Below are 17,405 nucleotides of genomic sequence, written 5' to 3' on the forward strand. Positions count from 1 at the left end.
GTGGAGCAATATGAATGATAAGACACTCTCCATTATCGAAATGTGTTTGAGCAATTTGACATTGCAAGAGGTCCTATCGGAGAAGACCGCTAAGGGTTTGTGGAAGAAATTGGAGAACATTTACATGAAGAAATCTCTTACCAATCGATTGCAGTTGAAGTTGTGCCTCTACACCCTTCGCATGGTTGAAGGTACATCAATTTTCGATCATATTTTGTAGTTTGCATCTATTTTGAAGGACTTAGGTAATATTGATGTTAAGGTGGACGATAAGAACCAAGCTCTTTTGTTATTGTGCTATTTACCTGCATCATACAAGGCTTTTATAGACATATTGATTTATAGTAGAGACAAGATTTCTCTTGAGAATGTTAAGAGCAATTTGCAAATCAAGTTGCATACCGATAGTGAAATGATCAATAGTGAGAAAGAGAGTCAGGGTGTTGGTTTGGTTGTAGATCGGGGCAGGGGCGGACCTAGTGTATTCCAGAGGGGGGCAACTGCCCCTCCTTGTATTTTGAAGTTTTACACAAATTTATAGGTTCAGTTTGACTTTGCCCCCCTCTAGACTTTTGGTGTTTAATTTAGTGTTAAATTTAAAGTTAAAATTATGATAATTTTTTTTGAATTCTAATTGGTAATGATAAGAAGTCAGAGTATTGAAAATTAGAAGTCAAAGCATTGGAAATTAGAAATTAGAGCATTGTTTTTTTATCTAATACCAAATTAGCTAATGAGTTTGAACCCGACTAATTATTCAAATCCGATTCATTATTTTCTTGCCCTTCCCTGACAAAAATCCTTGATCCACCTCTGGATCGGGGTAAGTCATGGGACCGAAACTCCAAAGATATAAGGACACATTCAAAGTTTGGGCACAAGAATTCGGCACATAACTATTACAAGAAGAAGGGACACATTAAGGCTAGTTATTTCAAGCTTAAAATTAAACAAAAAATGGATATTAAAGGTTCTTCTTCCAAGTTGGCCAATGTGGCCAAATGTGACACGGTTGATACTCATTGTGTGATAGATACCAATGTGGATGGCAAGTATTGTTAGGAGATGGATATGGGTGCTTCACAACACATGACTCCAAATAGATATTTCTTTGACACTTATGAGTCTACGGATTGTAAAGGTTCTAATGGAGAACAACAACATGTGTAAGGTTGCCAAATTTGTTCGGTGATAATTAAGTTCCATGATATAAATGTCCGAAGATTGACGGGTGTGAGGCATATACCTGATTTGTCAAAGAATTTGATTTCTTTAGGGTCTCTTGAGGAAAAGAGATGCATGTTCCAAAGTGAAGGTGATGTCCTTAGGGTTTATAAAGGGGCTCTAACAATCATGAAGGCAAAGAGTGTTAGAACTCTTTTGTTCCTACAAGGTTCCACGGTCACAGGCTAGGCCGCTATTACACGTTTGGGTACTATATCAGATGCATATGCTACAAAGTTGTGGCATATATGAGATTGGTGCATATGAGTGAGCAAGGAATGACCATCTTGAGCAAGAGAGGCTTATTTGGCTTATTTTGTGAGCATCGTGTATTTGGCAAGCATAAGAGGTTGAGTTTTTTTATGACCATTTATTCGACTAAGGGAACATTGGACTACATTCATTTGGATCTTTGGGGATCTTTTCATGAGTCATCTAAAGGTAAAGGTTATTATTACATGCTTACTTTCATTAATGATTTCTCAAGGAAGGGTTGAGTTTATTTCTTGAAAGAGAAAATCAATATGTTTCTCACCTTCAAATAATGAAAGTCACTTTTGGAGAACCAAATAGGAAATAAAGTTAAGGGGTTGAGAACCAATAATGTGTTAGAGTTTTGTAACCATGATAACTTTTGTAAGGCCAAATGGATAATTCAGCACAAAATGGTGGTCACCATTCCTCAACAAATTCATAGTGCTGTGGAAATGATAAATAGGACACTACTTGAGAGATCTAGGAGTATGTTTTCAAATGCGGAAACCGTTAATACATCTTGCTATTTGGTGAATCGATCTACTACCACTTCAATTGAGTTGAAGACACCCAAAGATAGGGGTGGATCCAAAGCCATTCAAAAGGTGGCTAAGCCACCTGTATGATTTTAAAATTTTAGTTGTGTATACTAAAATTTTATTGAATTTTATTTTTTTGAAACAATTTATATAGTCCATCCCACATCATAAATTATCACATGTCTACTTGTAGTGTAGTGATAAGAGCTTATGTTGTGTATGGGGAGAGCTTGGGTTCAATTCCCACTAGCCACAACTTGTGCATTTTAATTTTTAGCCTCTCCTATCAGAATTTTCTAGTTCCGCCCCTGCCCAAAGAAATATGGTCAAGTAAGCTGACCGATTATTCGAATTTGAGGGTGTTTGGATGTCCCTCTTATGCACATGTGAATGAAGAAAAGTTAGAACCTCGATCAAAGAAGTGTGTTTTTGTTGGTATCCTGAAAATGTAAAGGGATATAAGTTGTGGTGTCCTGAATCATCCAAGTTCTTTATCTCAAGAGATGTCATTTTCAATGAGTCAGTAATATTAAAGGCAAATGAGATTGCATACACCCGAGCCGACTATTAAGGAGAATGACACAGTTAAGAAGAATGTAGAGTTTGAGGAGACAGTCTAAGACGGTGATGATGCGATCTCACATGATGTCAATTTGGAGGAAGGCCAAGAAGAGGCACAACCATATGCATTGGCAAGGGACCGAGCTAGAAGAGAAATTCAATCATCTACAAGGTATGGACACTGTAACTTTGCTTATTCTTTAGCAATTACAGAGAATATGGAGTATTGTGAGCCATCTTCCTATAAGGAGAATATTTCTTCCAAGGATAAGGCCTATTAGGTTGCTGCTATGAATAAACAGTTACAATCCTTGCAACAAAATAGGACTTGATCTTTTGTGAAGCTTTCTAGTGGTAAGAGGATTGTGATTTACAAGTGGGAGATTGATGGCTCAAATCCTGCTGATTTTTGATATAAAGCAAGACTTGTGACTAAATGGTATAGTCAAGTCCAACGTGTGAACTTCAACGATGTATTTTCTCCCGTTGTTAAGCATATATCCGTTCGAATTTTGCTTTCTTTGGTGGAAAATGGATGTGAAAACCACCTACTTACATGGTGATTTGGAAGAGCAAATTTACATGAGTCAACCGGAGGATTTTACATGACCAAATTTACATGAGTCAACCTTCACATGAGCAAATTTTTATGGCCTTAAGCAATCACCATGGCAATGGTACAAGAAGTTTGACTCATTCATGGTGAGTATTAATTTTCATCATTCCAATTATGATAGTTGTGTCTATTTCAAGAAGTTGAATGGTGGGAATTTCATTTACTTGTTGATTGCATCTTCAAACTTGAAAGTAGTTAGGAGGTTGAAAGAGCAACTAAGTTTGGCATTTGAGATGAAAGATTTGGGGGCACCAAAAGGATTCTCGGGATGGAGATCACAAGGAATAGGTCCAAAAAAAATTTATTTATTTCACAAAAGAGTTTTCTCGAGAAATTGCTACGCCGTTTTGGTATGGAGAAAGTGATGATTGTTTCAACACCTCTTGCGGTGCATTTCAAGCTTTCGGCCGCTTTAAGACCAAAATTCAATGATGAGAAGAAATATATGTAAAAAGTTTCATATTCGAGTGAGGTCGAGAGTCTTATGTACTTGCTGGTGTGTACTTGACCCGATATTGCTCAAGCCATTAGTGTGGTAAGTAGATATCAATCTTGTTCTAGGAAAGGACATTGGAAAGTGGTGAAGCGGATCTTATGCTATTTGAGAGGTACCATTGATACTCGTTTAGAGTTTGGTAATGGCAAGGCACTAACGAGTTTTGTGGATGCGGATTTTGCGGGTGATTTAGACAAGAGGCATTCTTTGACGGGTTATGTTTTTACCCTTAGATATTATGCAATTAGTTGAAAGTCTACACTTCAAGTCATCATTGCACTCTCAAGTACTGAGAGTCCGAGACCAAATACATGGCAATTACTGAGGCCATTAAGGAGGCTATTTAGCTCAAGGCATTTGTTGGTGAGATGTCTTCTTTCAAGAGTCCTATATTATAGTGTTTTGTGACAACCAAAGCGTGATACATTTGACTAAGGTTCACATTTACCATAAGAAGACAAAGCACATTGACATTCGATACCATTTTGTTCGAAATGTGATCTCATAGGGCAAGGTTGCCGTGAAGAAGATTGATACCGAGTTGAATCTGGCCGATATGCTCAGAAAGCCTCTTCCAATTGTAAAGTTTGGTGTCGGTTTGTTTCTAGCTAGGTTGAGTTAGTTTTGTATCTAGCATGTTGCTAGTGTATCTTTATGTTTACCTTTTGTTTAGGTTATGTTTTCTTTATGCATTTGCTTTATGTTTTAGTTTGTTTTAGATGCAATTTGGTTGAAGGTGGAGATTGTTATGTTTTGACTCAATCTGTTATTCAGGCCCATTGGACTTTGTATCTTTAATATATAGCTTATGTAATGACTTTTTGTAAGAGATATATAGTTAAGTCAAATGAAATCACTTTGAGTTTTCTCTGTCTCTTGTTCTCTTCCTCTTCTCAAACCCTAGAAACCCTAACGGTTGCAAAATAAATCAACATGGCTTAGTAAATAATCACCCACAGCTGATCAAATAGGAGATGATTACAACAACATGAAATATGTTTCATGCTCGTGGATAAAAAATAACTATTGTTGGGATATGATCACAAAAATTATTATTTTTTAATATATAATTATATATTATCGAAGGAAGAATCCGTGAGGATATCAATATTGTTAAACAATTTTGTCCTCGCCAATTAAGGTGGCAGATTATTGTAGTTCAATATTGTAGTCCAACTCTACTATTCAGTCATTAAGTGATAATGATTAGATAGGAATGGAAGACCGCTCACATGTATCTCTCATAAATGATTCACCAATAGATTCCAATTATTGGTATATACCACATGTTTCCTTGCATAAAGTATCTTTACCACAAGTTTCCAAACATGAACTCAAATAAATCTGTAACAATAATTAATAACTGGTTGAAGTAAAGACGTTGCTAACCAAACAACAATAAATAATATGGTTAAGCCGGCTAGGGTTTTTAATTGATTGTTTGATTTCATTTGTAGTCTTGCTTAATTGCAATGAATTCAGTCCAATCCCAAGGTTGCTAGACGTATGAATTGAACAATTAGTGTTGGTGTTATTGATAGAAGTCTTAACAGGATATATCAATTGTTGGACCAATTTCGGGTAACATAAAGTCTTAAGTGAATCAACGCAATCGTGAGGCGTAACTTAACTCATAAACGGGAAGAACTTAACCCATAAACGGGGAATCTATGTGATGGACGTAACTGTGAAGTTTAAAGACTTTCATGTAGGATTTTACTCTAATCACATAACTCTTTGCATCTAGTAGGACAAGCCTTAACCGGATCCATGGCTAGATATGGTGTCATGCCACGAGAGTGGATGATTACTATTTTGGATTAAAAATTCTCAAACAAGATAGAAAATCAAGTATTGAGCAGAATAAATAGAATTGGATTCAAGTACGATGTTAGCCTAACCCAACTGAATTTCATACTTTTATTATTAGTATTTTAACACGATGATGTTATTATCTACTTTAAATAAGAACATCTAACCCAACTCAATTTATCGACATGGATTAAAAATTGAAATGGGAAAGTACTAACTTAAAAACAAATCATCCTCTGCAATACAGATCTAATCATCTTTCTCAAAATAAAATCAAGATATAATCATATATGACGTTATAAAACAACCTTAACATCCGAACAGATATGGCTTGATTTCGACATTAAACTGCATCATGTAGGCGTGTTAATGGGGGTTGTTACAACGACATAGATTATTATTTCCATAACTCTTATTCATGTTCCTTTTTCCATGTTCGGTTGTTAAGGGAAAAAATTCTGATGATTTGTGCATGTTATCTTGTCCGGTAGTAAAACCGTGGGCAATTTATTGACACTTTCACATATTATGCACATATATAGTTGCGGATCGGTGTGTAGTTGCCAATTCCATAGTAGTGGGATTTTTTTTTTTTCCATTATTAAAAGACCACCAAGCACGTTTTGGGATAAATATTCTATCCCACCGAACTTCTCGCCAATTCTCATGAAATAAAACTTCTCACCAATTCTCATGAAATAAAGCCCATCGAAACATACTAAGTTTATCTAATGTGACATTGTACAAAGTCTTGATTTGATTGAAATTACGGTGGATCGGATCCTAGCAACATGATCTCTCAACGCATACTACAAAAATCATCATTGCTTACCAACTCTATTCTTCATTCATTCAGTGATTAAATGATTTGATAGGAATGAAGGACCACTCACATGCACCTCCCATAATTGATTTCACCAATAGATTCCATTTATTGGTTTCTTTACGTACGCAAAAAAAAAAAAAAAATTGTTTATTTACCAAAAGTTTCAAAACATGCATGCACTCAAAGAGATCTGTAACAATAATTAATAAATAGTTGAACTGAAGACGTTGCTTACCAAACAATAATAAATAATATGCTTAAGCCGACTAGGATTTTTAATTGATTGTTAGATTTCGTTTGCAATTTATCTTCTATACTTTCTTATATAATTGCAATAAATTCATTGAAATACCAAGGATTCTAGGCTCATCACAGAACTCTTTGTGTCTAGTACAACAAACCTTAATCGCACTCCGGACTAGATATGATGTCATACCATGAAAGTAGATGACTAATATATATTCTTGACTAGAAACCCTCAAAATATATACGATTTTTTTTTGCATCTAGTACGACAAGCCTTAATCTCACTGCGGACTAGATATGATGTTATACCACAAAAGTAGATGATTAATGGACTAGAAACCCTCAACATACAAAGGGAGAACGATGAAGAGATCGATGGCATGTAGTGAAAAATTTGATTCCCATACATTTGTGTACAAATTTGATTCACAATTCTCATGAAAAACAGGCCGCCCGAACATACCCAGTTTGTCTACTATCACATTGTACAAAATTTTGATGGATTGAAATTGTAGTGGATAGATCCTACGTACTTGATCTCTCAAAGCATACTACAAAATTCTGATTACATCATCGCCTCACTTTAGGCGGCATAAAATTGTGGCATGATGATTATTAGTTAAAATGTCATATATTGGGATGGCTCTAATAGAACATACATGCTAATATTTGTTTTATATCTTATAACTAGTTAATTAAAACAAGGATCAATAGTAAATATATATGCATTAGTTGAAATGTTGTTATACAAGCAATTATATAAGGTCTAAAATTGCCTCACGTGAGTAGTTGAATTGCCGACAGTGGGTTGGTTCAAATAGGACCATTGTAGCTCTTGTCCCATATCTTATAGGCACTAGTTAATTAAAGCGAAGATCAGAACAAATTTTATTTATTAGCCAATAGTTGAAATGTCATATATACAGCAATTATACCTACGCGATGATTAGTTGAAATGTCAGACAGTGGGAGGCCTCCATAATTAATTGAAATGTCAGACATTAATGTCAAGCAGTCACGTGGCACATGGGATAGTTCCTTTTTTTTATAAAATTGTTTGTGAAAACAGCCTGGTACCAGACAATAAATCTTTATTTTTTATACACAAAATGATCAGAATTTGACAGTAACCTACATCTCCATGACTTCTTAACCTACAATGGTGATGTGCATACCAATATTTACCTATATATACTTTACATTTAACAATTAGAGTAGAACTAGGGAATTCCTTAGTTTACATAGCCTCTTTATGAACTCAACTCTAAAACATATTTGATTGATTTTATATGAAGAATCCTAACGTTGAAACACTTTTATCTTACGAGTGATGCGACTACATGGAAAAAAAATTAACTTTTGAATTAATCTAGTATAAAGTCAGGCGGTCAAAATTATAAGATTTATATATTAATTTTAATACATTCATTTTTTGAACGGTTTTTGACCACTTGACTCTATACAAAATTAATTTGATAATTATATTTTTTGTATTTGGATGCATCACTTGTAAGATAGACGGGTTTCAACAGTTCGGATTCATCATTTGAAGATAGATTTTAAAGCTATGTTCACCAAGAGACTTGATGAACTTATTTGGAGAAAAATGTACCTACAATTAGACTGCTTCTTCAGAAATTTTGACATTATTTCTTGTCAGAAGGGCTTAGACGCAAAAGTAAATAAATGTTTAAAAAAATCAATAGTTGCACCAGTTGATCCACCGATCCGACCAGTAATTCATTGACCCTATACAACCTTTACCTGGTCGGTATCCGGTAGACTTCTGATCACGGTGTTTACAATTGAAGTTCAGATTAAAATCATTAATTGCTCCGGACTGACTGCAGCACCAGGCCATGCGTACATTAAAACTTTCCAACACAATTAATTTCACACCTCTAGTGCCTTCTTCATTTAAAAATGGCAAATGAGTACGCTCATTTAGTGACCGATTATTTAGTGCTTGGCCAAAGAGGCAAAGACATTAAACATGATTTAAAAGTAAATAAAAGCTGAACTCTCTGTACATTTTAATATAAGATTTTCAATGTAGAAAATACTGAATTGAATTCTATATAAAGTTGCGTTACAAGTTTTAATTTACATTTTAATTCATTTAACATGATTTGAAAAAGATTTCTGGGCTTGTCTCTTACCTCACCAAAAGTACCTTTACCTTCTGGTCCCGAGGAGTGACTACAAGGGCTCCATGCAAAACCTATGGTGGCAGCATATATAGAAGAGCTTTAAAACCTGTAAGAAAGACCACATGGGACTCAGATTTGGCAGCATGGTAGTGGGTCATATGACCAGAGAGAACCTCAATAATTTTGAGGTATACAGAAATGGCGGATCGTAGGTTTTGTTAGCAAAGCAGGGATGGGGGACCATGCATATATACATGGTTATTCACCACATGGATTAGTGATTTGTTTAGTGAATAAAGGACATTTTCCATGACATCTGAGGGGTGATCGAACTGAGTTGTAAATAATATTATTTTTATCAATGAAATCATATGGCAGCTTCCCATCTTACCCTTTAAAAAAAGTACTAAGTTATCTTCTATGAATAATACATAATCTTGGACACATCTAGATAGGCCTCTCAAAACACTCCCAAAATAATGAAATTATTCCTAGTACTCAAGCATAGATAAACTACGTACATCAACCGCATATAAATTATGTTGTGTATGTCTCTTATTTTATCATATATTTTTATTATACTAGACTTAGCAGTATGTCAAAATTGTAAGTTATGTTTGACAGACTATATTAAGGAGGAAGTTTTTAATATTTAATATGTACGGATAGTTATTTATAGATTTTTTTCTTTAGAGATTTATGTTATTATAAATAAGTCGTTTGCTCTATGTAATATAAAGTTAAAAAATGTGATTCAGCTTTCTCATAAATTCTCTCGTTTCTCTTTCAAGTCTGAACTCTTCATTGAAACCCTAACCAATTAACAACAATGTGAATCACAAAGCGTTAAATTATTGACCACAATGTCAATCATAAAGGTCTTATTATATTTCACCTCGTTTTCTTATTATAAATCGACCCCTCCAAATTTCGTGATATATTTAATACTTGGTTAGATGCCAACATCATATGTGACAATGTATAAATTGACCAGAATGTGAATAATGGTGTCTCTGCTTCTTATATTTTAATAATTGCCCCTCCAATGTTTGTTGATATATATAATACTTGATGTTGACTTGATGCCAAACAACACGTGGGGGCAATAGATAAATTAATCTGAATGTGATTCAAATAGCCTTCTTAAGTTAACTAAGTCCCTTGGTAAATTTAAGTACAAAACCCGTCAAATCGGCTTTAAATGACGAATCCGAACTGTTGAAACCATCCTACCTTACGAGTGATGTGTCTACATGTGAAAATTTTAAACATTCGAATTAATTTAGTATAAAGTCAAGCGGTCAAAATTAAAAGGTTAATAATTTAATTTTAATACATTCTTCTTTTGAATGTTTTTTGACCACTTGTCTCTATGCAAAATTAATTTCAAAATTAAAATATTTTACATATAGACACATCACTTGTAAAGTAGACGAATTTCAACAGTTCAAATTCGTCATTTAAAATCAATTTGATGAGCTTTAGACTTAAATTCATCAAGAAGCCCACCAAAGTTCCACGTCACAATTGTTGAATTGGCCTTGACATGTCCCGAATTTTTTATTAATAGAAATAAAATAAATAAAATATTTAAAAAGAGCATTACTTTAATTTTTTTGCGAAAAGTAGATAGATCGGGTCCTGTTAACCCGTCCCACCGGACGGGACTACACAACCCGTCCCGGTTAATCATCCAACTTCCTAATTAAATTCGCTAAAAAAAAAAAAAAAAAAAAAACAGGACGGGACTACACAACCCGTCCCGAACTTAGCATTAATTGAATCCAACAGATCCATTTTCTTGTAGATATGAGGATAACCTTAGTGGGGACAACATACTTGACTTAGCTCAACAATTAATTAATGAAGGTTGGAATGGTTTGAATTGTAGCCAATGGATGGTTGTATGAGAAAATAGTCACATGTTTAGCCTTTCCGCTTTCTACACAAGATTGGACCAAACCGAATTAGTTCGGTTATTTCAGTTTATTGGATCGGTTTGGTTTGCTTTTCAAAACCGAATTATAACTTCGGTTCGGTTCGGTTTAAAAATTTTCAAAACCGAAATAACCGAACCGACCGAACTATCATATAATATGAATTTGATCGGAACCACCCCGGTTTATTTCTTAATCAATTGCTTTAAATACTTGGTTTATTTTTAAATAACTTAGTTTATTTCTTAATATACTTCAGTTTATTATAAATCAATTGTTTTAAATAAAAAATAATAATATATTTTGGTTTGAACCGAACAAACCGAAATAAAACTTCGGTTCGGTTCGGTTCGGTTCTATTTTTAAAACCGAATTATAACTTTGGTTTGCCAAGTTCGGTTCGGTTTTAACCGAACCGAACCGATGAACACCCCTATAAACCGAGGACCCGTCCAAGCCTGTGCCCTTATAGGGGTGTTCATCGGTTCTCGGTTTTAAAGATAGAACCGAGTATTTAAAGCAATTGATTAAGAAATAAACCGGGGTGGTTCCGATCAAATTCATATTATATAATAGTTCGGTCGGTTCGGTTATTTCGGTTTCAAACCAAACCGATCCAATAAACTGAAATAACTGAACTAATTCGGTTTGGTCCAATCTTATGTAGAAAGCGGAAAGGCTAAACATGTGACTATTTTCTCATACAACCATCCATTGGCTACAATTCAAACCATTCCAACCTTCATTAATTAATTGTTGAGCTAAGTCAAGTATGTTGTCCCCACTAAGGTTATCCTCATATCTACAAGAAAATGGATCTGTTGGATTCAATTAATGCTAAGTTCGGGACGGGTTTTGTAGTCCCGTCCTTTTTTTTTTTTTTTTTTTTTAGCGAATTTAATTAGGAAGTTGGATGATTAACCGGGACGGGTTGTGTAGTCCTGTCCGGTGGGACGGGTTAACAGGACCCGATCTACCTACTTTTCGCAAAAAAATTCAAGTAATGCTCTTTTTAAATATTTTATTTATTTTATTTCTATTAATAAAAAATTCGGTTGACATGTCACGACACAATTATTAGTGCAGACACAAAAACATCACGTCACTTCACAGTTAGATATGCATAATTATATCAAAATTGATTTTGAATAAAATTGGGATGCGTGACTAGAGGAAAAGAGACTGCGCCTCGTGGTGGGTGTGAAAAGAATAAAGATTCCCTTCCTTTCCATTTTCTTTGGTTTTCTGCAGATTATTCTGTGTGACGAGTTTGATTGGTTCATCAATTCAAAATTTATATTATATATATCCAATAAGTAAGACCTCTCTTCTAAAATTTGAAAACAAATATATTTTTAAAAGAGTAGGGTTAAAATGCACCATTGGTTTTGTGCCCCAACCATACCCCATTTCTATATCTTCGTTTACAAAGTTCAAACAGTCGATCCGAACCGTTCATCTTGTTCTATATATTAAAATGTGCTTAGAGACCAAATTTTATATTTTTTGGAATTTTTTTACTATTTTTTTAGATAGGTACAAAATCACTACATCTGGACCATCCAAAAACGGTGATTTTGTACCTATCTAAAAAATAGTAAAAAAATTCCAAAAAATATAAAATTTGGTCTCTAAGCACATTTTAATATGTAGAACAAGATGAACGGTTCGGATCGACTGTTTGAACTTTGTAAACGGAGATATAGACATGGGGTATGGTTGGGGCACAAACCAATGGTGCATTTTAACCCTCCTCTTTTTAAAAAAAAGTGTCACCATTTTTTCCAAGAAGAATCCTGGTAAGAAAACATTATTTTCTGTATTGAATCAAGTAAGAGTAAAAACTTTCTACCAACATTTTTGCGAAATATGCAACATAAATTTTCCAACACTTTTCTATCACTTTAAAATAATTTTTCAGTTCTTTGTACATTTTTTTACCAAAAAAAAATTCGCAATCAATTCAAAATTGGAACAATAAACTTCTCATATTGTTAGGTTTTCTAGGGTTTGAGAAGAGGAAGAGAGAGGGAGACAGAGACAACTGAAAATGATTTTCTGATTAGGCATAGTTCTCTCTCATGATAAGAGACTACATATTAAAAATACAAAGCCCAACGGGCCCGAATAGTAATTTGGGTCAAAACATAACAATCTCCACCTTGAACCAAATTACATCTAAAACAAACTAAAACATAAAGCAAACATAAAGATACACTAGCAACATGCTAGAAACAAAACTAGCTCAAACTAGCTAGAAACAAACCGACACCAAACTTGAACAAAACTTGAACTTTGCAATTGGAAGAGGCTTTGTGAGCATATCGGCCGGATTCGACTCGATACCAATCTTCTTCACGGCAACCTTGCCTTCCGAGATCACATCTCGAAAAAAATGGTACTGAATGTCAATGTGCTTTGTCTTCTCATGGTACATGCGGTCCTTGGTCAAATGTATCGCGCTTTGGTTATCACAAAACACCGTAATAGGACCCTCGAAAGAAGACATCTCACCAACAAACGCCTTGAGCCAAATAGCCTCCTTAATAGCCTCAGTAATTGCCATGTATTCGGCCTTGGTACTTGAGAGTGCAATAGTGGTTTGAAGTGTAGACTTCCAACTAATTGCACAATCTCCAAGGGTAAAAACATAACCCGTCAGAGAACGCCTCTTGTTTAAATCACCCGCAAAATCCGCATCCACATAACCCGTTAGTGCCTTACCATTACCAAACTCCAAACGAGCATCAATAGTACCTCTCAAATAGCGGAAGATCCACTTCACCGCTTCCCAATGCCCTTTCCCGGGACAAGAGAGATATCTACTTACCACACTAACAGCTTGAGCAATGTCGGGTCGAGTACACACCATTAAGTACATGAGACTCCCAACTGCACTTGAATATGGAACATTTTCCATATATTTCTTCTCAGCATCAGATTTTGGGCTTAAAGCGGCCGAAAGCTTGAAATGCGCCGCAAGAGGTGTTGAAACAACCTTTGCTTTCTCCATGCCAAAACGGCGTAACACTTTTTCGGCAAAACTCTTTTGTGAAAGAAACAACTTTCTTTTGGACCTCTCCCTTGTGATCTCCATCCCGAGAATCCTTTTGGCGGCCCCTAAATCTTTCATCTCAAATGCCAAACTTAATTGCTCTTTCAACCTCCTAACTTCTTTCAAGTTTGAGGATGCAATCAACATGTCATCCATATAGAGCAACAAGTAAATAAAATCTCCACCATCCAACTTCTTGAAATAGACACAACTATCATAATTGGAACGATGGAAATCAATACTCACCATGAATGAGTCGAATTTCTTGTACCATTGCCGCGGTGATTGCTTAAGGCCATAAAGGGAATTCTTCAAAAGACACACACGGTCATTCTTTCCCGCAATCTCAAAACCCTCCGGTTGACTCATGTAAATTTGCTCCTCTAAATCACCATGCAAGAAGGCGGTTTTCACATCCATTTGCTCCAACTCCAAATCCTTCATTGCCACCAAAGAGAGCAAAACTCGAATGGAGGTATGCTTTACTACGGGAGAAAACACATCATTGAAATCCACACCTTAGACTTGACTATACCCTTTAGCCACAAGCCTTGACTTGTATCGAAAATCCGCGGGATTTGAGCCATCAATCTTCCTCTTAAACACCCACTTGCAACCCACAATCCTCTTACCACTAGGAGGCTTCACAAGAGACCAAGTCTCATTTTGTTGCAAGAATTGTAACTCTTCATTCATAGCAGCGACCCAATTGGCCGCATCCTTGGAAGAAATGGCTTCCTTGTAGGAAGATGGCTCACAATACTCCACATCTTCTGCAATTGCCAAACAATAAGCAAAGTTGGAGTATCCATACCTTGTAGGTGGTCGAATTTCTTTTCTAGCTCGGTCCCTTGCCAATGCATATGGTTGTGCCTCTTCTTGGCCTTCATCTAAATTGGCATCATCATGTGAGATCGCATCATCACCTTCTTGGACCGGTTCCTCAAACTCCACCTTCTTCTCAACCTTCTCATTCTCCTTAATAGTCGGCTCGAGTGCAACATCATTTGCCTTCAACATTGCCGACTCATTGAAAATGACATCTCTCGAGATAAGGAACTTGGATGATTCGGGACACCACAATTTATACCCCTTCACATTTTTGGGATACCCAACAAAAACACATTTCTTTGATCTAGGCTCCAACTTTCCTTCATTCACATGTGCATAAGCGGGACAACCAAACACCCTCAAATTTGAATAATCGGCCGGCTTACCCGACCACACTTCTTCGGGTGTCTTCAACTCAATTGAAGTGGTAGGAGATCGATTTACCAAACAGCAAGATGTGTTAATGGCTTCCGCCTAAAACTCCTTACCCAAATCCGCATTTGAAAGCATGTTTCTAGACCTCTCAAGTAGTGTTCTATTCATCCTCTCTGCAACACCATTTTGTTGAGGAGTGTGGACCACCGTCTTGTGCCGAACAATCCCTTCAGTCTTACAAAAATTATCAAACTCACGATTGCAAAACTCCAAACCATTATCGGTTCTCAACCTCTTAACTTTCCTTCCCGTTTGGTTCTCCAAAAGTGACTTCCATTCTTTGAAGGTGCAAAACACATTGCTTTTCTCTTTCAAGAAATAAACTCAAACCTTGAGAAGTCATGAATGAAAGTAAGCATGTAACGAGAACCATTACCTTTAGATGGCTCGCGAGAAGGTCCCCAAAGATCCGAATGGATATAGTCTAATGTTCCCTTGGTCGAATGAATGGCCGTGAAGAAGCTCAACCTCTTATGCTTGCCAAATACACAATGCTCACAAAACTCCAAGTTGCCCGTGCATTGGCCACACAACAAGCCTCTCTTGCTCAAAATGGTCATTCCTCGCTCACTCATATGCCCTAATCTCATATGCCACAACTTTGTAGCATCTGCATCCGAGATAGTACCCGAACACGCAATGGCGGCCGAGCCCGTGACCGTGGAACCTTGTAGGAAATAAAGAGTTTCAATTCTCTTCGCCTTCATAATTGTGAGAGCCCCTTTAGAAACCCTAAGGACTCCACCTTCACTTTGGAACTTGCACCCCTTTTCCTCAAGAGACCCCAAAGAAATCAAATTCTTAGACAAATCGGGTATATGCCTCACACCCGTCAACCTTCGAACCTTTCCATCATGGAACTTAATTGTTACCGAACCAATTCCGGCAACCTTACACATGTTGTTGTTTCCCATAAGAACCTTACCATCTGTAGGCTCATAAGTCTCAAACCAATCTCTATTCGGAGTCATGTGTTGTGAAGCACCCGTATCCATCACCCAACAATGCTTGTCATCAACATTGGTGTCTACCACACAAAGAGTATCAACCGTGTCACACTCAGCCACATTGGCCTCTTCTGAAGAAGTACCTTTAGTATCCGTCTTTTGTTTATTTTTGAGCTTGAAACAATCGGCCTTAATGTGTCCCTTCTTCTTACAATAGTTACACGCCAAATTCTTGTGCCTAGACTTCGAACGGGTCCTTGTATCTTTCGAGTTTCGGTCCCATGACCTACCTCGATCAACAACCAAACCAACACCTTGACTCCCTTTCTCATTATTGGTCATTTCACTATCAATATGCAACTTGGCTTGCAAATTGCTCTTAACATCCTCAAGGGAAATCTTGTCTCTACTATAAATCAACATGTCTCTAAATGCCTTGTATGATGCGGGTAATGAGCACAATAACAAAAGAGCTTGGTCCTCATCCTCCACCTTAACATCAATCTTACCCAAATCATTCAAAATAGATACAAACTCCGAAATATGATCGAAAACTGATGTACCTTCAACCATGCGAAGGGTGTAGAGGCGCAATTTCAACCGCAACCGATTGGTGTGAGACTTCTTCATGTAAATGCTCTCCAATTTCTCCCACAAATCCTTAGCAGTTTTCTCCGATAGGACCTCTTGTAATGTCGAATTGCTCAAACACAATTGGATAATGGAGAGTGCCTTATCATTCATATTTCTCCACTTACTATCCGTCAACACATCAATCAAATTATCTCGACCAAAAATGGCATCCTTAACACCTTGGCTCGACAAAATTGCCGCCATGCGCACTTGCCATAATGCAAAACTCGTCTTCCCATCATATATACTTCTCAATATCATATTTAGCCGACATATTCATTCAATTTCTTAAACTCAAATTCACAAATCTCCCAAATTTACCAATTACTCAAACCACCGAAACTACCTTAAAATTGAAATATTCAATTGACCAAAAAGAAATGGCCGAATAACACAAATTCTCAAAGTCTTCTAAGTTTCGAAAATTAGTAAACAATTCTTGGCTGACACGTGCTTAGCCAGGAAATCCAAATGGAGAAATAATTTGAGGTGTTGTCGCGTTCCACCCAAAAAAATACAAATTGCGGCTCACCAGTTAACGCACGGTCCACGAAGAAAAGGCCAAACAAGTTCGCGGCTGATGACCAAGAAAAACGCGATTTAAACTGAGGCGGCTGCTGAAGCAACTCGCGATGCAGAATGGATCTAACCGAGAAGTAAAACTGAAAAACCCTAACCGCAGCGGAACAAATCTGAACCCTGAAACCACCGATCGGACTGCCGGCAGCGAGATGGCTCTGATACCAATTTGTTAGGTTTTCTAGGGTTTGAGAAGAGGAAGAGAGAGGGAGACAGAGACAACTGAAAATGATTTTCTGATTAGGCATAGTTCTCTCTTATGA

This window comes from Carex rostrata, chromosome 13, assembly GCF_964058835.1.
Source record: "Carex rostrata chromosome 13, lpCarRost1.2, whole genome shotgun sequence".
Lineage (NCBI taxonomy): Eukaryota > Viridiplantae > Streptophyta > Magnoliopsida > Poales > Cyperaceae > Carex > Carex rostrata.